Source organism: Amblyomma mixtum, chromosome 2 (assembly GCF_055824585.1).
Source record: "Amblyomma mixtum isolate Tamu chromosome 2, ASM5582458v1, whole genome shotgun sequence".
In the NCBI taxonomy this organism is placed as follows: Eukaryota; Metazoa; Arthropoda; class Arachnida; order Ixodida; family Ixodidae; genus Amblyomma; species Amblyomma mixtum.
The window spans coordinates 134,135,087-134,159,276 of record NC_143013.1 but is presented as its reverse complement, the minus strand read 5'-3'; the positions used below and the strand labels follow the sequence as shown (position 1 = coordinate 134,159,276).

The 24,190-nt window shown below is 42.4% G+C and overlaps 1 long non-coding RNA gene across 5 annotated transcripts in view; it reads left to right on the top strand.

The window, feature by feature from the left end:
• The window catches only part of LOC149360964 (uncharacterized), a 92,683-nt gene that overhangs the window by 54,050 nt on the left and 14,443 nt on the right, over positions 1-24,190 (top strand). The window contains exons 3-4 of one of the 5 annotated variants that reach the window (XR_016288888.1): positions 9,285-10,102; positions 15,458-21,306. The exons of 2 other annotated variants lie outside the window; for them this stretch is intronic. This is a non-coding gene — a long non-coding RNA (uncharacterized LOC149360964). Of the gene's footprint in view, positions 1-9,284; positions 21,307-24,190 lie in introns of those variants that run through there. 2 more of the 5 variants (XR_016288885.1, XR_016288889.1) reach the window with 2 other exon arrangements.

The window sequence follows — 24,190 nt, the reverse complement described above, 5'->3', positions numbered from 1 at the left end:
AATAAATATACAAAAAGATTAAGTTTCAATCACTTGCCAATGTGTGCCCAACAGTGCCATTTTGCAAGCCCGTGTTATCATCAGCAACGGACAGCATCTTTTTCTCGCCGCTTCCATACTTAAGCCAGTTCTCACCAACTCTGCCCGATGCAAGCTTGCATTGCTCATTTTTGTACTTTTGGCAAATCATCATGATCCACGAGTCCTGGGATCTAATAAGCATGCAAACATGTACAACTCATTTTTTTAATGCATATGTCTCCCTTTTAAATAAATTGTGGGCCTAAATGTCCAAAAGCAACATAGGCAGAATAAGGTGGTATACTGGAGGGCTCCAGGATAATTTAGGACATCTGGGGTTCTCTAAAATGTAGTACAGGTGCCGAATTTTTTCTTACATGTTTTCTTTCCAATGATGCGTTACACATTGGGGTCGGGGTGGCCTTCGGTTGACATGACGATGGTGGTAGGGCCGAAACGGCGACCGGAACGCAACTCCAGCGAAAGGCAGGGTAGAAGGCAGCAATGGGATCGAGTTTCACCTCCACCACTTGTGAAGGTGAGCTAGACCGAGACGGCAAGACGCTTGAGGCAGACGTCCGTGTCCGGCGCTTATTCTACCGACGAACCCGAGGCACGAACCACCGGCGGAGCACCGGGATGATGATGATGATCCGTCCAAGTGAAAGAAGATGATGCGTGGAAGATGACGATGGTATGTACAAGTGAAAGAAGATGATGCATGGAGGTCAGGACGATGAAGAAGACTCACAATATCAATGACTGACAAAAAAAAACAAAGGCAAGTGCTCGTTAGTGTCCCTTTTTTTTCTGCATCATAAAAAGCTACTGATTCATCCACCCTGCCACTTGACTATTGCAGCAATGCGTGAAAAATACATTACTGATAGCACACTGCATGAAACTGACAAACATTTGTGCAACAGTCCATCAAGTCAAAAGAAATTACCTGATGCACCTCATTCACAAATTTTCTGCTTAATGATAGTTAGCCTTCATTTCGTACAATGGTCGCACACCACCACCGATCTTCACAACATTTCTGGCAATTAGGTGTCTACTTGAAACAAAAGAAGACTGCCCTGCCAACAGCTTGTATCGCATTGCAACAAACGCGCCTAAAAGTTACAGCAAAATAATTGCATGCCCACAACCACATGCATCAGCTAGGTGTGGGTGGCACTGCACAAGTGAACATCCTACTTTGTGAAAGAACTTTTTGAAGGGTACCTGCATAATGTGATTCACAATAAACTAAACGAGTAATAGAACATATATACTGAAATACTGAATGGTTAACAAAATATTAACAAATAGTCACACAATGTGTCCTTTAACATCTCTTGGTACACAACATCAACAATTCTTATTGCATAGGCTGTCTTGTCTTTATATTGAAATACTGAATGGTTAACAACAGATTAATGAATAGTCACACTTACAATGTGTGCTCTAACATCTCTTGGTACGCAGCATCAACAATTCTCCTTATTGCATAGGAACCAATGGGGCTGTCTTGTCCTTATATTGAAATACTAAATGGTTAACAAAAGATTAATGAATAGTCACACTTACAATGTGTGCTGTGACATCTCTTGGTACGCAGCATCAACAATTCTCCTTATTGCATAGGAACCAATGGGGCTGTCTTGTCCTTATATTGAAATACTGAATGGTTAACAAAAGATTAATGAATAGTCACACTTACAATGTGTGCTCTAACATCTCTTGGTACACAGCATCAACAATTCTTATTGCATGGGAACCAACGGGGCTGTCTTGTCCTTATATTGAAATACTGAATGGTTAACAAAATATTAATGAATAGTCACACTTACAATGTGTGCTCTACCATCTCTTGGTACACAGCATCAACAATTCTCCTTATTGCATGGGAACCAACGGGGCTGTCTTGTCCTTATATTGAAATACTGAATGGTTAACAAAATATTATAGATAGATAGATAGATAGATCTTTATTTCAGACAACAAGGTCTCGGATACAGGGGCAAAAGGCAGATGCACTCTGCCTGACGGGGCCCAAGCACCCGACACAATGCTCAGAACAAGCGGCAAAAGAAGCTTCATACACTCTCATTACAAAAAAACAACACATAATTATACAAGGTAAAAAAAAGAAGGAGGAAGGTGCATACTTTTGCAATGACATAATTAAAGTAAATATTTACAAGGCACATCACAACAAGAAGAACACGAGAATTCAAAGAGTTGACGGAAAAACAGGGACATCAAGAATTTTAATCATTCGGGCGAGAAAGGAGGTAAGCTTTAGCATTTCTATTGAATGACTTTTGGGAAACAGATTTCTGAATAATTTCTATGGCCTGTGTATGTTTATTTAGAAGACTAGGAATTAAATATGAAAGCATTTCGGTTCCATAGTTAGTCCTTACGAATGGTACTCTGTAACTGACGTGCCTTAATTTATAAGGCGCGTCACTACTAGAGTTTAATTGAACATATTTAGTGGGATGATGTTTGAAATCGTTAAACACATAAGAAACCAGTTTCAACTCAAATAATTCATTGACTTTTAGAATAGAATGCTTAGAGAAGTACAAACCTGTATGATCATTGTATGCAAGGTTTTCGACATATCGTATTGCTTTTTTCTGTAATGTTATCAGCCTCGTGAGGTTAGTTTTCGTTGTAGATCCCCAAACAAGTAAACAATAATGAAGATGTGATTGAATTAGGGTATAATATAACTGCCACTTCAGCCATTTCGGAACAAGGTCTCGAAGTTTATATAATACACATAATGACCTTGATATGCTGGCATGAATCTTATTAATATGCAGGGTCCAACTCAAGTGTTCTTCAAAGATTATGCCTAAAAATTTGTAGGAAGAAACACGCTCAATTACGCTATTTTTGAATGTAAGATTAATTTCACTGTTATCAGGCTTGTTACGTGCCTTAAATACAATAAGCTTTGTTTTATTAACATTTAACTCTAGTTTATTTATATTCAACCATAAAGACAATTCTTGTAACCATGCATTTGCCTCAGCCTGAATATTACTAAGATGCATGCCAGAAAAAAACACACTGGTATCATCTGCATATAAAATTATTGTGGGAGTTCGAGGGATGGCTATTATATCGTTGATATAAAGAATGAAAAACACTGGACCAAAAATAGACCCTTGTGGGACACCGTATATTAATTGACCAGGTTGTGATTGATGACCATTCAAACATGTATACTGAACGCGACCGGAAAGATAAGTACGGATCAGATTTAAGGCAACTCCTCGAATGCCATAAAACGGTAGCTTATAAAATAAAATATCATGTTTAACTGAATCAAATGCCTTCCTGAAATCTAAAAAAAGTCCAACTGTAAATTGTTTGTCATCCATATTAGAAAATATTTTTTCCTTTATACTAAGCAATGCCATTTCTGTTGACTTCTTCTCACGAAATCCGAACTGTTCGTTAACAAAAATTTGTCTGTCGTCAAAGAACTTACACAGTCTGATTTTGATCAAATATTCCAGCAGTTTAGAAAACAAAGGGAGTACAGATATAGGTCTGTAGTTGTTTATATTGTCATAAGGGCCACCTTTGTGTAAAACCACCACTCTGGCAATTTTCATACCATCTGGAAAAATACCTTGAACTAACGCGTTGTTACATATATGCTGCAAGGGCAAGCTAATTAGATCGGCAACAGCAATAATAGGCTCGGCCTTAATTTCATCTGCGCCTGCCGCAGTGGATTTGTCTAGCCTTCTAAGAAATGTGAATACTTCATGTTCGCTGCAAGGATTCAAGAATATGGAATTACCAATTGGAGAGGCAATATACTGAGCAATTTCATGATTTCTATCCTGCTTCTGAGATGATTCGCCAGAGGATAGGAAATGAGCATTAAACTTGTCTGCCAAAGCAGCGCCACTGTATTCAACACCATTGAATGTTAATGTGCTGGGAATATGGGTTGTCGCCCTTCCCATGAGGTCGCTCAAACAATCCCATATTTTCTTAGGGCAATTGGAGACTGCTGAAAATTTATTCTGATAATACTGTTTCTTAGCTTTTTTAATATCAGAGCCTAACTTATTTCTAAGTTTTTTGTATTCCTTAAGTATGACTGGATCTTTTGATTGGATGAATTTGTCAAAAAGCCTGTCACGGGTTTGAATTCGTCGATATAACTCTCTCGTAACCCACGGCTTTCGAGACTTTTTGTGAGGTTTTCCCACTGTCAAAGGAAATGCGGTATCATATTTGCTTTTTACTAACTGAAGAAAGATATTGTACGCTATACTAGGATTTAACTCATTGTAAACTTCGCTCCAGGCAGTGCTTTCCATCATGGATCTAAACCTAGCTAAGTTTTCTTGATTGAAACTGCGATATACTATCTGGGGAGTTGGTACTTGCTTCCTTTTTTTTATCGCCCGAGGAAAAAAACAGAATATAGGCAGATGGTCGCTCAAATCAAATGTCAGCACACCTGATAGCACTCTTGATAACTCATGATTTGTAACACATAAATCTAATAATGAGTCCCTCTCTAAGGTTATTCTTGTTGGTGACTGAATAACATTGGTGCAGAGAAATGCATCAATGGCTTCACAAAAAAGACGTCGCGGGGAGCTGTTTGTCAAAAGATCAATGTTAAAGTCTCCAACCAAAACAACAGGGATATTTACGATACAAGCATATTCAAGAAGATCACGCACAAACTTGATAAATTCGGCACTTTCACTAGATGGGGGCCGATAAATGCAAGCGATCAGTGTTCCATGACATTTTATAGCAACCGATTCGTAGTGGGTATCGACAAGAGAAAAATCTGATAAAACTTCATAGTCAAGGTTTTCTTTAACATACAGTGCGACGCCACCTCCTCTACGGTTTTCTCTGAACACGCCTTCAAACTTGTAGCCACGAAAGAAGATAACATCATTTTGATTTGTGAACCATGTTTCGGTGTACGCTAGTATATCAAATCTGTGATTCAGGGAATCCAAAGCTGATTGCATTTCAAAGTGCTTATTTTTTAGACTTCTAATATTCACATGAAAGACTGACATCCTGTCATTTTCGTGAACAAGACAACTGCGCACCGCAGAGTTAAAAGATAAAGCATTGTAGTAAAGAGGCTTTGTTTGTGATGCCATAAAAGAAAAATAATGAAAAAAAAAACTGATCAGTAAGGCGAAGTAGAGGCGGTGCCTGCTCAGATGATATTTTCCAGGTCAGCAACACACGCGATCCGTATTGCCGTTTCACCCTGGCACTTGCGCACAAAAAGCTTTCCATTACTGTGCCAAGCATATTCGTACTGCTTTTCTGTGGCCCTTGTCCTCATCATCCACATGAGCTTTTTGTTCTGCGCTGTTAAATTGTCAAGAAAGTACACTGTGGATTCAGCTTCCCGCATACTTTGCTTCTTTGCCATCCATTGGTCCTTCATTACACGTGAGGAAAAGCGAACCAGAACTGCCGGGGTTTTGCCACGTTTAGCGGGCAGTCTATGAAGGCCTTCAACGTCGTGCTCAGTCAACTGAGGAAGCTCTAGGTCCTGGGCTATAGCATTGATTTTTTGGAACAAGTTTTCATTTTTGGTTTGCGCAAGTCCATGTACTTCCAAGTTATTCCGCCTGCTGTACTGTTCCAGACTGTTTATTTGCTGTCGTAGTTCGCAGACTTCGGGGTTAGTGTTCTCTGACTGAATCTGTGCCTCAATCTTTTCAACCCTTTTTGATAAAGTGACAATCTCAGTGGACTGAAGCTGCATTTTGGCCAGCACTTCATCATACTGATCTGAAAGATGCTGAACAGACTTTTCCATACTTTCCACTGTCTCTTTTACCTGGAAAAGGATATCTAACTTCTGTTTGATTTCCGGTAGTTCACAGAGCTTTTTGTTGATTTCCATTAGCATCCTTTCTGTCAGAGACTGCTCCTTCTGTACCTTTGTTACAATTTTTGAGCCTCGAGCAGCTGAAACTACACGTTTGACACTTCCAACTTTTTTTATCGATATCTGTCATTACTTTGTAGGCAGCTTTCGTCGTATTAGAACAAGCGCCTAAGTGGTAACCGTATCGGCATTCTGAGCAGGTAAGGGACGAGCCCTCTGCTGGAAGTGACTGATTACAAACCAGGCATATATCACAAACAGGATCACCCATAGCACTCGCGATGGAAAAGCATGCGGCACAATAGAAAACAACTACAGCAACAGCACAGACTCAAGCGGCGGCGGCGTTTGGCAGAAGGTTTCTTATGACTTCAATAAGTGAAAGCACACCAACCTGCAAAGTGAAGGATTTGCAGTTACTCTGTGCCGCTGTTGCTTCCGCCACCGCCGCTGAGCAAGTGTGGGGGGCACAGGTGAGCCTTGTCCTTTTATATGCTCCTGGCTGGCGCTGCTTGTGTCGTTATCTTGCGGGGCTGATCGTCGTCGCTCTTGCCACTTTAGTTCACCAAGTGTATCGCTGCAAGCCTGGCCAAGAACTGCAAAGTGAAGGATTTGCAGTTACTCTGTGCCGCTGTTGCTTCCGCCACCGCCGCTGAGCAAGTGTGGGGGGCACAGGTGAGCCTTGTCCTTTTATATGCTCCTGGCTGGCGCTGCTTGTGTCGTTATCTTGCGGGGCTGATCGTCGTCGCTCTTGCCACTTTAGTTCACCAAGTGTATCGCTGCAAGCCTGGCCAAGAACTGCAAAGTGAAGGATTTGCAGTTACTCTGTGCCGCTGTTGCTTCCGCCACCGCCGCTGAGCAAGTGTCACACTTACAATAGTCACACTTACAATGTGTGCTCTACCATCTCTTGGTACACAGCATCAACAATTCTCCTTATTGCATGGGAACCAACGGGGCTGTCTTGTCCTTATATTGAAATACTGAATGGTTAACAAAATATTAATGAATAGTCACACTTACAATGTGTGCTCTACCATCTCTTGGTACACAGCATCAACAATTCTCCTTATTGCATGGGAACCAACGGGGCTGTCTTGTCCTTATATTGAAATACTGAATGGTTAACAAAATATTAATGAATAGTCACACTTACAATGTGTGCTCTACCATCTCTTGGTACACAGCATCAACAATTCTCCTTATTGCATGGGAACCAACGGGGCTGTCTTGTCCTTATATTGAAATACTGAATGGTTAACAAAAGATTAACAAATAGTCACTTACAATGTGTGCTCTACATCTCTTGGTACGCAGCATCAACAATTCTCCTTATTGCATAGGAACCAATGGGGCTGTCTTGTCCTTATATTGCAATACTGAATGGTTAACAAAATATTAATGAATAGTCACACTTACAATGTGTGCTCTAACATCTCTTGGTACACAGCATCAACAATTCTCCTTATTGCATGGGAACCAACGGGGCTGTCTTGTCCTTATATTGAAATACTGAATGGTTAACAAAAGATTAACAAATAGTCACACTTACAATGTGTGCTCTACATCTCTTGGTACGCAGCATCAACAATTCTCCTTATTGCATACGAACCAATGGGGCTGTCTTGTCCTTATTTTGAAATACTGAATGGTTAACAAAATATTAATGAATAGTCACACTTACAATGTGTGCTCTAACATCTGTTGGTACACAGCATCAACAATTCTCCTTATTGCATGGGAACCAATGGGGCTGTCTTGTCCTTATATTGAAATACTGAATGGTTAACAAAATATTAATGAATAGTCACACTTACAATGTGTGCTCTACCATCTCTTGGTACACAGCATCAACAATTCTCCTTATTGCATGGGAACCAACGGGGCTGTCTTGTCCTTATATTGAAATACTGAATGGTTAACAAAATATTAATGAATAGTCACACTTACAATGTGTGCTCTACCATCTCTTGGTACACAGCATCAACAATTCTCCTTATTGCATGGGAACCAACGGGGCTGTCTTGTCCTTATATTGAAATACTGAATGGTTAACAAAAGATTAACAAATAGTCACACTTACAATGTGTGCTCTACATCTCTTGGTACGCAGCATCAACAATTCTCCTTATTGCATAGGAACCAATGGGGCTGTCTTGTCCTTATATTGCAATACTGAATGGTTAACAAAATATTAATGAATAGTCACACTTACAATGTGTGCTCTAACATCTCTTGGTACACAGCATCAACAATTCTCCTTATTGCATGGGAACCAACGGGGCTGTCTTGTCCTTATATTGAAATACTGAATGGTTAACAAAAGATTAACAAATAGTCACACTTACAATGTGTGCTCTACATCTCTTGGTACGCAGCATCAACAATTCTCCTTATTGCATGGGAACCAACGGGGCTGTCTTGTCCTTATATTGAAATACTGAATGGTTAACAAAATATTAACAAATAGTCACACTTACAATGTGTGCTCTAACATCTCTTGGTACGCAGCATCAACAATTCTCCTTATTGCATAGGAACCAATGGGGCTGTCTTGTCCTTATATTGAAATACTAAATGGTTAACAAAAGATTAATGAATAGTCACACTTACAATGTGTGCTCTAACATCTCTTGGTACGCAGCATCAACAATTCTCCTTATTGCATAGGAACCATGGGGCTGTCTTGTCCTTATATTGAAATACTGAATGGTTAACAACAGATTAATGAATAGTCACACTTACAATGTGTGCTCTAACATCTCTTGGTACGCAGCATCAACAATTCTCCTTATTGCATAGGAACCATGGGGCTGTCTTGTCCTTATATTGAAATACTAAATGGTTAACAAAAGATTAATGAATAGTCACACTTACAATGTGTGCTCTAACATCTCTTGGTACGCAGCATCAACAATTCTCCTTATTGCATAGGAACGAATGGGGCTGTCTTGTCCTTATATTGAAATACTGAATGGTTAACAAAAGACTAATGAATAGTCACACTTACAATGTGTGCTCTAACATCTCTTGGTACGCAGCATCAACAATTCTCCTTATTGCATAGGAACCAATGGGGCTGTCTTGTCCTTATATTGAAATACTGAATGGTTAACAAAATATTAATGAATAGTCACACTTACAATGTGTGCTCTAACATCTCTTGGTACACAGCATCAACAATTCTCCTTATTGCATGGGAACCAACGGGGCTGTCTTGTCCTTATATTGCAATACTGAATGGTTAACAAAAGATTAATGGTCACACTTACAATGTGTGCTCTAACTTCTCTTGGTACACAGCATCAACAATTCTCCTTATTGCATGGGAACCAACGGGGCTGTCTTGTCCTTTATGCAGGAAGCTGAACTCCAGGAGGAAAGAATTTTCCCCATCGTCGTCTCACCCTTTCCACGTGTGTCCGCACGCTAGCAGTTAGTCTTGTCTCATTTTCGTCGTCTTCCGCGAGCTGAGGCCGTCCTTCCAGGAATGGTGGTATGCTTGCACTCTTCTTCAATAGTGAATCCCCTGTCAGCCGTCACACTTCGCCCTGGTGCAAACTTCTCCAGCACCCCAGAAGAATTTGTTAGTGCTTTGTCAGACACTCTCCCGGGAGCCAGATCTGACACAAATGTGACAAATCCGCTGGGGCTGCAGGCAACTAGTCCCTTTGCAGTATTATGTTTTTTGTATGTGGAGTACGTTTCACTTTGGACTCTGAATGAAGATGGTGTTTCAATGAAAATTTCAGTGCAGTCGAGTATGCCGTCAACAGTAGTGTAGCCTTTGTTGCTGAATGCCTTTGGCCTCTACTTGTCGCATAGTTCTGGCGGCATCCAGGTTGGGACCTAGAATGAGGTATGAAAGAATATTTTTTTTCTATACATACATATAGTACCCGTTATACTGCAATACTGCTAGGCCCCCTGTGGATCTGATGTTATATTGACGTTGGATCAACAAGAAACGGCCAGCATTGCCTTATTGTATTCTGTTACATTGCATGCACATTCCTCGGGGAGCAGCTGGATAAAAAGCTAAATGAGCAGTACTACCTGCCCGCAGTATGTACGGCGTGGTCACAGCTGATAGAGGAATCATGCAAAAAGCGTGTCTGCTGCCTTTTGTCAACTGCTGCACACATCTGTATATGAATGCAAATCACCTGCACAAAGATGGTAAGTAGTGATCGTGTGCTTTTAAGACAGACTTGCACTACTGACCTGTCACTTGAAAGATGCAGGCACAGTAGTGCAAGAATTACAAATGATACACATGTTAAATCAACTGAAACATTTATTGGGCATAATTACGCATCTTGGTCATCCAGCGCACGAATGAGGTCACTGAAATAAAAACACAAATTACTAATATTCAGGTTTGTGCACTGAAAAAGTAAAGAAACAGGAACTTAGTTTGCAAGATAGAATTCTACTGTGTATGGAGTGTGCCAATATTTTTTGGATTACAACTACGAAGGATAAAGCTTGAAGCAAAGACACCCACAAATTTTCTGCCCCTAAAATGTGCTACACCATAGACCGCAGTATGGTAGTATTTTGCACTTCTTATAGAGAAGTACAAGTAACAAAACAAACATTCTTGGTTGCCTCTATGTCCCATGCATTTTAACTACCTCTACTGCTCCACACAATATGCCTCATGTTGGGCACTATAGGCTCAACACTCAGATGTCAAGTGGCTGAAGTCAATACAGAATGTGCCGTTTCTAGTACAATGCAGAAGTTCTTCTAAAGAGTTGCACATAAGCCTATTCAATTAACCCATCTTCCACACGCAAATCGGGAACCCTGGCTCTGACTTGCCGTTTCTTGCAGCTAGCCGGTGCGTGGCAAAAGTGATCGGCAATGTCACGCCTCAAATCCACTTCTTTGCCAGATGGGCAAGAGAGCCGAAGTGATGCTGTAAAGACAAAGTATCACAGCATTAAGTAACTCTAGAAATCGATACCTGCTACAGTACAAAACTGCACTTCCACAACTTCTGTTACAAATTTCAAACATGTACATACTGAGATGCGTACCTTTTTGTCTGTTATATGCCTCAGCACATTTACTTTTGAATTATGTCCTAAAAAAAACTGTTCTGTGGATTTGCCTTCCAGAAAATTATAAATTCATGAAGCATGCTTCTCTTCATGACTCCTTAATGACAAACTCTAAAGTGTTGGAATTATTGTGATATGATAATGGCCTTCCACAATAAAACACAAAATTTGTACAAACCAATGATCATATTCATGAGCTTCAACTCCATGAATGGCGCCTTGCCCTTTCTGCCAGTCAGGCAATAATAGTCTTTGGCTGGCTCATCGGTAACGACCCTTTTCATGAGCTGTCGCACTACATCCTTTTGGCAAGATCCTCCAGTCAAAGCCAGGGCGGCCAAAGTGCTTCTCCATTTTTAGCCCAAGCTTTGGGCACTGCAGCCACTCCGTCACCGCTGGAAAACTCTACAATGAGAAACATCCTGCGAGAACACAACGTGATTAGCTAGTATGCCAACAGGCCTAACTGCCAAAATAAAGGCATTTCAAACTGGCAAGGATAGACAAAGTTGAGAAGCGCTTCATAGTTGTTACAACTTGCTGAGGGCTAACTGGTAAGAACTTTCGCGGGCACTAAATTGCATTAAACGGCCGTGCAGACTAATTAAGCAACATAAGCTAAGTGCATGCCGATTTAAGATTTTAGCATCATGTCACGATTCTCAAATAATGAGTGAGAAGAATGTTGAACATCTAACGATCCATCTCCACCATGTGTTATGCGTGTGCAGCGCAGCAACGTTATGCTCACACTGCAATAAGAATTTTTGTCGGAAAGAAACGCGGATGCCATTCAACCGCAGTGGGAAAGAAAAGAAGTGCTTAAATGTATGGCCACCCGTGAACGACAGCATGCAAACTTAACTATGGCTACGAACTAAAAACCGTGCCATCAAACCAGTAGCACAAGTATAATATGCACTCACCTGTAAACTATTGCACAGCCCCGAAAAGTCAAAGAAGACGTCAGATCCTCATGCTACAATGCGATCAATGCAACTGCGAATTGAGCACGCGCACATGGTCACATGGCCGTTGTTGTCCTCTGTGGACCGTGCTCATGACAGCATTTTTTTTTGTCCTGTATGTGTAAAAGCATCTAAATTGTAAAAAAAAAACCTGTGTTTAGTATTCAGTACTTTGATTTTTATTTTTAGCGATATTTCTGTTGAAATATGTGTTTTGAGTTTAGTGAAAACTATTTTGTCATTTTTTGGCTTAGGTGGTTTCTAGCTTAGATAAAACGCAGCCAAGCCAAGCCACACGGGCATACAGTTATGGCGGCGACTGGCAGCTGCGGTGCAATTTTGTGCTTACGAGTGCATAACTAGGTCGGTGTGTGATATAGGTGTTTTGAAAGTGCATTTGTATCTTCCCATCGTTTCTTTTCTGGTACTCCTCATGCACAAGCCTGCCTTCAGCAAGTGCTCGCCTTGCTTGTACGCGAACCAACTTCAGTGCCTCATAACTAGCATTGTGTGGATGTGGATGTGAATTTACACTGACTGTTCCCGGAAGATAGAGAGGATTAGGCGACGCCTCGTTGACATTGGAACTAGACAAAAATTCTGGCGCAGAGCGAGCCAAGTAGCAGCACTGTCAATCTGATGAAGCTACGATGCAGCCAGAACCATCCACAAGCCGTAATGCACCGGAGGCAGACGAAGAACCTCGTGAGACTGAGTCTGTGTCTGACGAATATGGGTCCAACGAAGACATTATCAACGATGGGGAATTTGTGTCTGCACTGCCCTTAATTGATCGACGAGCAAGTGGCGAAGTTTCTGAGCCAATGCCCCTGTCCGAATCGGTTTCATTGCCAGCACGCGTTGAAGTGTGGCTGGCAACAGCCAGCACTTGTTCGCTTTGCAGGCTTATTGCGCGCTCTGCTGGCCCTCCTCCTGAAAAGAAAACAAACATATAGCACACAGTGAAGCTAGTTTTAATAGATGTAAAATGTGCCATTAAAATACTGTTTTGTTCATGAAGTCCCATACAAAAGCAACCGAAGGCACATCAATGCGTCCAGTGTTGTTTTCGCTCCATTTTTGTGCCACTAGTCCCAATAGTGTCATGAACGAGTAAAGGTAGGTTGCTCTATGCACAGCCTTCCGGATTTTCAATAGTACCAATCAACTCTCAATCGCGCAGCAAGTTTCCTCATGAACATAAAGTTCGCCAGTGTTGACGCCGTCTGAACTAGGTCAGCGGTATGAATCGCCCATTGTCTGTTCGCTGCCGGCCTGACGCAAACGCTCCATCGCATGGCATTGCTCGCTCATCGTCGTCTTCTATGTAGCAGAAATCTGTGCTTTCGCACTGACTCGAGTGTAGTAAACATTGTCCGTATTTTCTATAAAACGAGCCTGTACAGGGTACTGCTTGCGCATTATTTACACGATTAAAGCAGGCTGCATTTATCTGCATTCGTAAATGAAGCAGGGTACACTTCGCAGAAAGCGTGATTACGCGCCAATTTGCGCATTATTATACCGTTCCTAAAACTATGCATTCCAGCACACGCTGCTTATGCAGACCAAGTAGAATAATCGCGCCCTTATTCATGGCACACGAAACATGCAGGAACAAGCGTTTGTAAACGGCCTGAAAACTTGCTCACCTGTCTTAGGGCAATCTCTCCGTTTCCTCGCATCCTCCTCCTTTGATTTCTGCTTCATGTTAGCCCAACATTTTTTAAGCTGGTGAGGGTCGTGTCGGGTCACCCCGTGGTTGCTGTTAAAAAGTCTGGCAATTTCTTTCCACGTCTCGTTTTTTTTCGCCAGCGAAGACACATCCGTTTTCTTGCACTCGAGTATGTGCTGATGCGCCTTCACCAGCGCCGTTACGAGCTCTTTTTCTTCAAATGTTAAGCGAGGCGCTGGTCTCCGCTGAGAGCCCGAGTCTTCAGAGTGTTGCGACATTTCGCGATTTCTGCTCACGTGGATAACGTAGATAAACAAGCCTTGCTGGTAGGCAGACGTGAACAGAAAAGAAACAGCGTAGAAAAAACTGGCTATGGCTCAACTAGAATTGGCTCAGTGTGGGACACGTTGCCAACCAAAGACGTCATTCAAGCGAAAGCGGCCGGTAGCACTGAAATGTGGTTTTATTGTTAGCATTTTTCTGCAGAAGTCACTCACACCTAGTGCCTGTTTATGATTGCTGAACGAAACGCGTTGGTATATACGAGTAAAACGTGCGTTATTATAATAGAATGTTGAATACTCTCTTCCCCAGACGAGCAATGCGCCCTCGCGTTCAAGCACGCGCTTCACTTGACGAAGCAAGTCAGGTTGAGCGTCTATGAAACACGAAACCAAACTTGGGGGTCCTGAAGTCGACTTGGTGCTTCAAGTCGACTTACTGCGATACAAGTTCGAGTGAAGTTAGATTTCTGCATTCAGGGGTTAGTCTCACTGTTAAGGTTCTGAATGCTTGTGATGCATTACACGTCCAACAGCATTGAAAACAAATTTGTGATATTAAATACATTTACAATGGCTTTATAGGTTGTGACGTTCTTACCTGATAGCAAGAGATCTTATTTAGAAAAAGCTATGACTAGCACTGAATGACAAAACTATGACAAAACCTAATTCACTCATTAGAAATGGTCCAGAATAATTCTGCTCGTTTTATTGTATGTAATTATAACCGAACTGCCAGCATCTCTGCAATGAAATTAAATCTCAGCCTGCATCTTTAGCATCTCGCCGTAAAGCCCTTAGACTCTCACTTTTTCACAAGATATTTTATCATCCTTCACTTCGCCACGAACTGATCTCCCCTCCCCAATACATTTCATCAAGGCTAGATCACAATAACAAAGTCGGAATTCCATTTTGCAAAACCAATGCCATGTTTCAGTCATTTCTTCCGCGCACAGCTGCTGAGTGGAATCACCTTCCTGCATCTACCGCTACCATTACTGACAACCAACGCTTCAAAACAGCATTAGAAAACTTTGTATAAGTAGGAGCATCATCTTTTTTTTTCTATATTCTTGTTTTTTGTACAAGCATTTTGTTTGTTTTTCACTGTATTGCTGCGCTGTATTTTGTGTATTATATACTATTAACCAGCACACCAAGAACCCAACAGCTAATAATGTATAACTAGGAGCAATCATTTTTGTATTACTAATTAGTTTGCTGCACTGTACATTTTTTTCTGAAATTTTTGTAACCACTCTCCTCTATAATGCCTCTGGCCCTGAGGGTACACGAAATAAATAAATAAATAAATAAATAAAAAGCATGGTAAACTAAACATGAACATGCACAGGCAATCAAAAGTTTTGAAAAAGGTTTCAAAAATAGATTACAATGAAATTTAGGCTGTTGGAATTGAAGAACACACCATTAATTTGAAAGCTGAAAATCACAATCAGGTTTTAGATTCTCTTTTCAGCAAGCTTTCAGTATTAAACTCATGGTTGTGGCTATTTACACATTCTCTTTTTCAGATTGCAGGATTCCCCAATGTAATAGAGTGCATAGATGGAACGTACATTCCCATTCGCTGCCCTAACAACAAGATCAGAGCAACGTATGTAAACCAGCACGATCAAGTCTCACTGACCATGCAAGGCATATGCGACTCCAATGGCAGGTTCCAAGATGTTTTCACAGGTACACCAAGCAAAATACACGATGCCCGGGCTCTGCGGCTCTCTGGTGTGAATGAGGACTTGCCAACCATTTGCCAAATTAACAAGTACTATATTTTAGGGGATGTGGCATACCCTATCAGAGAGCACCTGCTCACACCGTTGAAAAACTTTGGGAACATGACTGAAGCCCAGGTGGCGTACAACAGCCGTCACTCCTCAACAAGAGTCATAATAGAAAATGCATTCAGACGCCTCAAGCAGAGGTTTCGACAACTGCGGTATGTTGAATTTACAACAGTGGACAAAATCACACGATTCATAATTGCTTGTTGTGTGTTGCACAACATTTGCTTCGATGATGGGGACCTCGGTGTTGATGATATTCTCACTGAAGACGAAAGGCAAGAAAGGCAACAAGACATACAAGAGCATAACGTTATGGAAGCAGAAGAGCTAAAAGAAGCAAGCCAGACAACTCCAACACTGCGTGAGTCAGCCTTGTGTCGTCTGAGGGAACTGAAGAGAAGCAGCCTACCACAATTGTTTTGAATTCCAATTGGACATTCCCATGGTGTGAATGTGGACCGCCCTAATGACAAGACTTTTACCAAGTAGGAAACAATTTATTTACCACAAACATTTGAATAAAAAAAAAGATTTGAACAATAGCAGAACTTAGTGCTCTTGTTTCCAGGTTGTACTGAACTACAGTACTGAATTGTAGGACTGATTAGTTAAAAATCACGCATTTCAACATTAACGTAAGCAAGCTGTCGTGCTTGAAGGTTGCATAAGACGAGAAGTTTTAAAAATAAAACAATAGCATAAATAGCCTCTCTTATTCTTAGGTAATATTGACCATTTTGAAGTCTAAATGACTAGTATTATTAACACAATGCTGCACATCCTGTGCGCTTTCAAAAAACACTGAACAAAATTCAAGCACTTTCACTTGCGGCAAGAAGCTTCAACACAATCATGTGCTCAGCGTGCACCTTCAGAAGTTCTTTGTGCCGGTCGTCTTGCTTCCTTTCTGGCTTCTCGCTCACGATCGATTTGGCGCATCTCTTCAAAAAAGAAGCGCATGTGCTTCAATCTGTCACTATTTTGCCGCTCTCTTTTCCTTTTTGAGACATGGCTGTGCGATGATCCTGCGATGTAACGAGGCTCAGGAGACGGTGTGCTACTGTTGTCAGATGTGCTGGAAGACAATCTTTCGAGATCTTGACTTGCGGCAGAAGAAGCCGGCACTTTGTATACAAACTTTTTCACCCCTCTCAGAGCCTCTGGCTCAAGGCTATCATCCACTGATTTTATAGCAGCAAATTCCTCTTCATACAGTAGTTGATTGACACTGTGACTGTTCTGACGTCTTTGGAGGATTTCTTTGGAGGCGAAATTCTAGAGGCCCGTGTACTGTGCGATGTCAGTGCACGTTAAAGAACCCCAGGTGGTCGAAATTTCCGGAGCCCTCCACTACGGCGTCTCTCATAGCCTTAGTCGCTTTGGGACGTTAAACTACATAAACCCTAAACCCCTAACCCTGTTCTGATGTCTTGTTTTTTTCGTCATTTTGATTGAACAAAATGGAACATAGCTTTTTTAGTCTTGAATTTCTTTATTGGACCAACTAGGGGCGTGTATCTAGCATAGTAGTCCAGCAGAAGCTTGGTCTCACCAGGTGTCCAAGGCGCTGCGAATAAATTGGAGTAGATAAATGTTAATCTCTTGAACAGCGCAACTTAATACGAGTCAGAACTGCAAGATATAGCTAGGTCAATAACGATACAAATCAATATCAAAGTTCTCTCATTTCAGTGACATGGCCTCAAAATTGTCACCATGCACACCCGTAACTGGAAGTGTCAAATGAGTGCCCTCCCTAGCCAGCAGTGCACAAGAGGAGGTCGCACTGAACACGGAGGTAAAGCCCACATCTATTTTTGACAAAACAGTCGACCGGACTCTACTATTTCCGCAGCAGACAGTATGCAGTACAGGAATGGGCTAAAATTAACAAGATGCAGCCTCCATTAGGTGACAATTATTGCAATGAATAGGGGATGCATGTTAGCTCATGGTTACAAAGTTTTCCACTAGTGCGATTTTCTCAAACGCGTTTTTTTTTCCCCGAACCCACACCCTAAAATATTTTTACCACGAATGCATGCTGCCTTTTGGTGCTGCTTTTTGGCGATTCATTAAAAAAATTACAATAGCTCAGCCTGCACTCTGGGAAATTATATAATGATAACAATGCCTGCAACATTATAAACAAGCTGTGGCATAAAACGCATGTAGCTGTACTACGCACGCCCACCCCAAACCAACGCAGCTCATGTGGTCACTATTAGTAGTACAGCATTTACAAGACCGATGCTAATTACCTCAGCGATTCAATTATAAACACAGGCGATTGAAAGAGCCAGCAGGCATCGGACGTCCTGGCAGTATCCTGTATTTGCGGCACATTGAGGATGCTCATATGACGGGAAGAGCGAACACAGTGGGTCAAGGTGTACCCACGCCAACTACGAACTTTCAAAGAGATAAGCTTACCAGCCACCACCAGGTAAAGATGATCTTGCGCAGGCGTCGCCGCTTTGCCCGAAACAATCTTGCTCGCAGCCATTTGCGATGCAAGCAAACTGTTGCAAATGCTGTGATCGCGTAGCAGAGACCGCAACTCGGACCGCTCCGCCGCCATTTTCTCCCCAGCCTGAGCAGCTTCGGCTGGATTCAGCTGTCTTCTCTTCTGGCTCCGTCAATTTCAGTGCTGTACCGGAAACTCTTTGCAGCGTTGTGTTTCCGTTTCCGTTGCATTCCTGCTCCGAGAGCGCATTTTGCATTCGGTTTGTTCACTGCTCCCCCAACTCTGTCTGCTAGACGAAGGACGATCTGCCTGCTCCTAGCGGGAGCATCGAGACTACCTGTCGAAGATGGTATCAGCTTCTAAAGATCTTACAACCATACCACCAAGACCTGCCTTCTGACGCCAGAGCACTGTTGCATACTCCTCGTTCCAGCACAGTAACCATGATGGGCAACGGTAGTTACTGCTTTTTCAGGGTGACTAATAACATCTTTGAACAATTGGAAAGTGGCTCCATACCCTTGAACACTTCAGCGATCTCACTGTCGATAAACGTCGATGGTGTTCCCATATTTAGGAGCTCGTCGAAGCAGTTTTGGCCCGTTCTTGTGCGAGTTGAGGAGAGCTCAAGACATGAGCCTTTCCTTGCAGCTCTATACATGGGCGACTCTAAGCCCAAGAATGTTGAAGTGTACATGCGAGACATGCTGAAGGAGCTTGCTTCACTTCTTGAAGTTGGATTGCAGCATGGTGAGGCTATTTATGCAGCGGTTGTACGTGCATTTGTTTGCGACATGCCTGCTCGGGCTTTTCTTAAGTGCACTAAAGGACATGCAGCGCACTTAAAATGCACGCAAAAGGGCGTGTACTCTGAAGAGCACAGGAATGTGATATTTCCTGATGTACTTGCCTCTTCGCATATAGACGAAGATTTCAGAAATATGGTACAACCCAACCACCATAATTCTGCTTCACCATTACTTGAGCTGGGTATTGGACTAGTCAGCAAATTCCTGCTAGACTACATGCACCTCGTTTGCCTTGGTGCCGTAAAAGACGTCTAGTTCACTACTGGACATCCACAGTCCCATCAGCATCAACATGGGTACACGTCAGAAAATTTCCGAAAAGCTGGTGCAGCTGGCAGTTAACACTCCATACAAGATTCAACACCACCCGAGGTCACTACGAGCCGTAGAGTTTTGGAAAGCATCGTAGTTCAGGAACTGCCTCGTGTACTTCGGCCCTGTATAGTGCTCAAACACCATCTGGCTCACCAGTTCTATGTTCACTTTTTGAAACTGAGTTGTGCCGTTACCATACGGTATCACCTAAGCTCTGCATCGCTTACTGTAACAAAGCTGAAGAGTTGCTTTTTAACTTTGTTACAAAAGTGGGCAACCTGTATGGTAATGGCATATATACTCTCAGCACACACAGCCTCATGCATTTGGCAGAGGATGTGCGACGATTTGGCTGTCTGGCATCGTTTTCCGTCTTCCCATGTGAAAGTTTTCTTGGGAAGCTGAAGAAACTAGTGAGCGGCCGTGCCCTTCCAACCCAGCAAATTTTTACGAGGGCAACTGAACTGAAGCTGCCAAACAAGCAGTCATGTCATCTTGGCAGCAATCACATTAAGCTTGCTAAAATGCACGTTAGTGGACCTGTCCCAACAAATTTCCAAGGGCAGCAATTCAGTAAGGTGACAATTCAAAACAAAGTGCTGTCTACAAAGGCTGGAGATAACTGCGTGAAGATGAAAGATGGAAATATTGTCTGAATAAAGAATGTGTTTGTAGCTGATAGAGAGGTCTCCATCTGTGGACAGTATTACACCAATATTAGTGGCTTGTGGCTTTCACAATGCAGTGCTGCACCTCACTGATATCGGTGTTTACAAAGCCAAGGAGCTTTCTTTGCTCCTTTTCTTTGCTCTTTTTCTCAGAGTCTCAGTATGTGGAATGTAAGAGAGTTCTCTGTTATTTTCCCTTTGCTCCCATTGTGAAGACCCTTGGCTCGCAATCTCCCATCAGACATTTTTTGTTATCTGATGCATACAGTCCGTGTCATCCTTGTGTAGAGCACTTCAGCAGCACACTTTCCTACACTAAACTGACACCTTGTCGCAGCCTCTAGCTTTCAAAGGCAACGCTTCCAAGGACGTTGAGCCACACAGACCTGCAAGCAAAATTAGCACGAGCACGTTGTCCAGAAACTTTTATCTGCATTCTAGTTTCGGTTTTTATCAGGTGGTGAACATTGCTTAAGCACTCTACACAAGGACGACGCAGACTGTACATATGTGCGTGAAAGTTGATTTGACTATCCGTATGCTGTTAGTGCGAGAGCAGCAATGTTGTAATTATTGCAATATTGTAAATATTGTAAAGACTTTTTCGAGTGGTTATTTCAGAACAGAATTCTTGGGTTTTTCTTAGGTGTGTGTGAGTAGTGCTTTCTCAGAACCAAATCTAATATGAATGATTTAGTTAAAAAATGAATCAAATATTTCCATGATTATTCGTTATTTGTGTGAGTATGAAAAGCAGCTGTAACTGTTGTTAGACACACTACAACTCAGTCTGTATATTAACATTGCGACCTTCATGTGATACCCATAGGAAAAATACATTTTACCTCTGATGACGAAAGCATATAAACTGATTCAAATCCCAGTTGATGAGGGGGGCGAAAGTTTGAGCTGTGGCCTCCAAGATAAGGCATTCCGCAGGATTTTCGAATGCTCACTGAACACTTGAAGGCCGTATCTTAGCATTATGAATGTCACCACACGAACAGAAAGCGTTGTAGTACTGAACCCTCCTTTCTGCCAGATCGCGGCAGCATGCTGTGTGGTGGCGGAGTTATCAAATACAATAATACTTGAGTTAATATGTGAACATTTTGAATATTCGCACACACCTACTTTTTCGATGAAATGTATGATGCCACGGAGACTCAGATGTAACTAGGAGTTTATGTTTGAGATTTTGTTAGCACTGAAAAGTACAGCCATTGGTTATGTGCTCTGTGAACTGACTTACGTGTTAGAAGATTACTACCGAAATATTCTTCATGTTATAATAAAAGTGTGTCATGTATCACTGAACGTGTTTGTGTGTGGTTAAATCATAGAAAATTTGAGGAGCCCTAATGGCTCTGTCAGTATTATGTACATGTTACAAGATATGAATGTCATCTGAACATTGGTCACACAGAACGTTGGTGAGATGTGTATGCCTAATGTTGGTGCTCTGATGTCTAGAAACGCTACTCTAACGTAAATTTGAAACATATACCTAATGTTAGTGCTTTGATGTCTAGAAACGTTTCACTAACGTAATTTTGAGACATCATAGTAAGATACCAGAGGTTGCAGCAATGTGAGATTTTATCACATAACGTTGCATGGAACTTGGTACTTACAGGCAACATTGAAGCAACATTATGTGTTACTTGGATGTCATGGCCAGCATGAAAAATGGTTAAATCAGAGAGGTGGTCCCTGAAAACACCCTGTAAAAAGAAAGCAGCAAAGCAGTGCAAAAAACTAAAGATATGTGGCAGCGTACAAAAACCCTCTGATGCATTGGAGTCCACCATAGAGCCAGGGAAAATGCCAAGAAATGACAAACATACATAAGAACACCCCGCAGAATTGCAAACTCAGCTGTGGTCACCTTTGGAGTGTTAGAGAGCTGTGCTACTCTTTTCAAGCAGAAAAGAGTAGCATAGCTATGACCAAACAGTACAACCTGCAGCAGTGTACCGGACTGTTAGAAGAAGGTAAAAAAATCAAGAATTATGGAACAGCACTCATGAGAACCCACATGTAGAAAATCACATTTTGGAATAGGATGAGGCTACTCTCAGGGGCACTATGCACCGTAGTTTTACTGAATTCGTCACGAGCATCAGTCGTGTGGTGCAAACTTCTTAAAGGGACACTGAGGAGAGCACTATTAATATTTTTTTTATAGTAAAATCCGATAGTTCGGCATGTCATGGCTTTGTTGCCACTTGGCCGGCAGCGAAAGATGCATTTATTTCTAAGAAATTTGGATTCGAAGTTGAAAAAGTTTTTCCCGCCGCTCTGATTCAAACTTGGGATTCGTCTATGACGACAGAGGACTAAGAGACGTGAAACATGACGTGCACATGACGTAACGCAGACTCCGTGATTTCTGGCTGCCAGCAGTGCGGCCTAGCAGCAGCCGAAAAGAAAGCTACCGCCGGCCGCACGTTGAAGGCATCTATCGGCTATTGCGGCCGTCGCTACAGTCGCTTCGATTACGTTTGCACTGGCGTTTTGCCAGCGTTACGATGGATCTCGTTCTCGAAGTCGTCAACGAAGTTCTCGCAAATAGACACCTTTAGCATACCGTGTACCTTGTTACCGCTAGCGGAATACCGGGAGCCCGCCTACCGCCGGAAAACAGGCGCTGATTTGTCCCGATGCTTCAGGAGCGCGCGTAGCAGCCGGGCACGTGGCGCCATCTGGCGACGTCAAGGAGATTTGCGCATGCATTGGCTGCGCCTCAGTGATGCATGAATTCTCGGTTCCTGGTGTTGCTAGAACCATTCGTTCTAGCAACACTGTTTTGTTCTATGATCTCATCACGCTTGTACTTGCGAGTTTGGCCTGTGGCGGCGATACCTGTATTTTGGTTCTTGCTCTTTTCTACGTTACAAGAGCTTTGTTGTCAGTATGAGTGGCGTTTTTGTAATCAGGAGCTGGTATTCTGTCGATACAAGCCAAGTTCAATTTCTCCTCAGTGTCCCTTTAAAATGCATGCATTTCCAGCTCGCAGCACAAACCTGACATCACAATCAAGGGCACAGTGTCACGTGCGGTACATGACACGCCCCTCAAGATAAAGTCTGTTATCTAGAATAGACATGTTGCATTTGATCTTATCAGAAATGCCCTCAGTGCAATTTTACACTTTGGTCATTTTCGAGCGCATTACTCCGAAGGGAGTAGGGCCTTTTTTTTTTTGGCCTCTTGGAACAGGATTGACCTGGTGGGTGTCCACCTGACACCCTTTTAGAGCCCCTTGTCAACCTTGGCCGGCGTCTCGCAATACTTGTAGGCTGCACCCAGATTTGGTGTCCCCGGTGCCTTTGTGCTGCTGCGGTTGCCTTGAAGGCAAGCATAAGCCCAGCTGCATCATTTCCATTGGGCACGCAGTCCAGCTCATGCCCAAGACACCGCAGGATTTCCAGATGTGCAGGGTTGTGCTCATTCATGGCGTGCAGGCAGCGCAGCTGGGACTCCAAGCTCCGGTACACACATCTTCTCTATCCTGCATGAAAGGTTGTGAAAATGAAGGACTAGATTCTGTCCACTTTGAGTGTTTCGAATGTCCAAAGCTCTGTAGCTATCATCTACCGTGCGATGGAAGTTCTACTTGCAGGCTGGGCTGCAGCAGCTGAGGATTGCCATGTTGATTTTCTTTCTTTTGTATATTAGAATTCTCATTATTTGCAAGTACACTTCTTTGAATTGAGCCGCCGCAGTGGCTCAGTGGTTATGGCGTTTGGCTGCTGGCCCAAAAGACATGGGTTCGATCATGGGTACGGCGGTCGCATTTCAATGGAGGTGAAATTCTAAGAGGCCCATCTACTGTGAGATATCAGTGCATGTTAATGAACCCCAGGTGGTTGAAATATCCGGAGCCGTTCATTACGACATCCCTCATAGCCTGAGCCGATTTGGGACGTTAAATCCTCATAAACTAACTAAACTTGTCTGAAAATTGCTACAAGTAGCCAATTTTGACCGTGGCACCCTATTGCTATCCTCGCGATAAGCTCTATGCTGAATCAGAATATCCATTTGCTGGACATGAAACTTCACTATAGCAAGGCATATCTCTTCATGCATAGGCGGTAAAGACGTGGTCAGTGGAACAATCTGAGTTTAACATACTTGAGATACAGATCCGTTGCAAATGTTCCCAACATTTACAGACAAAACTGTGGCTCATTTA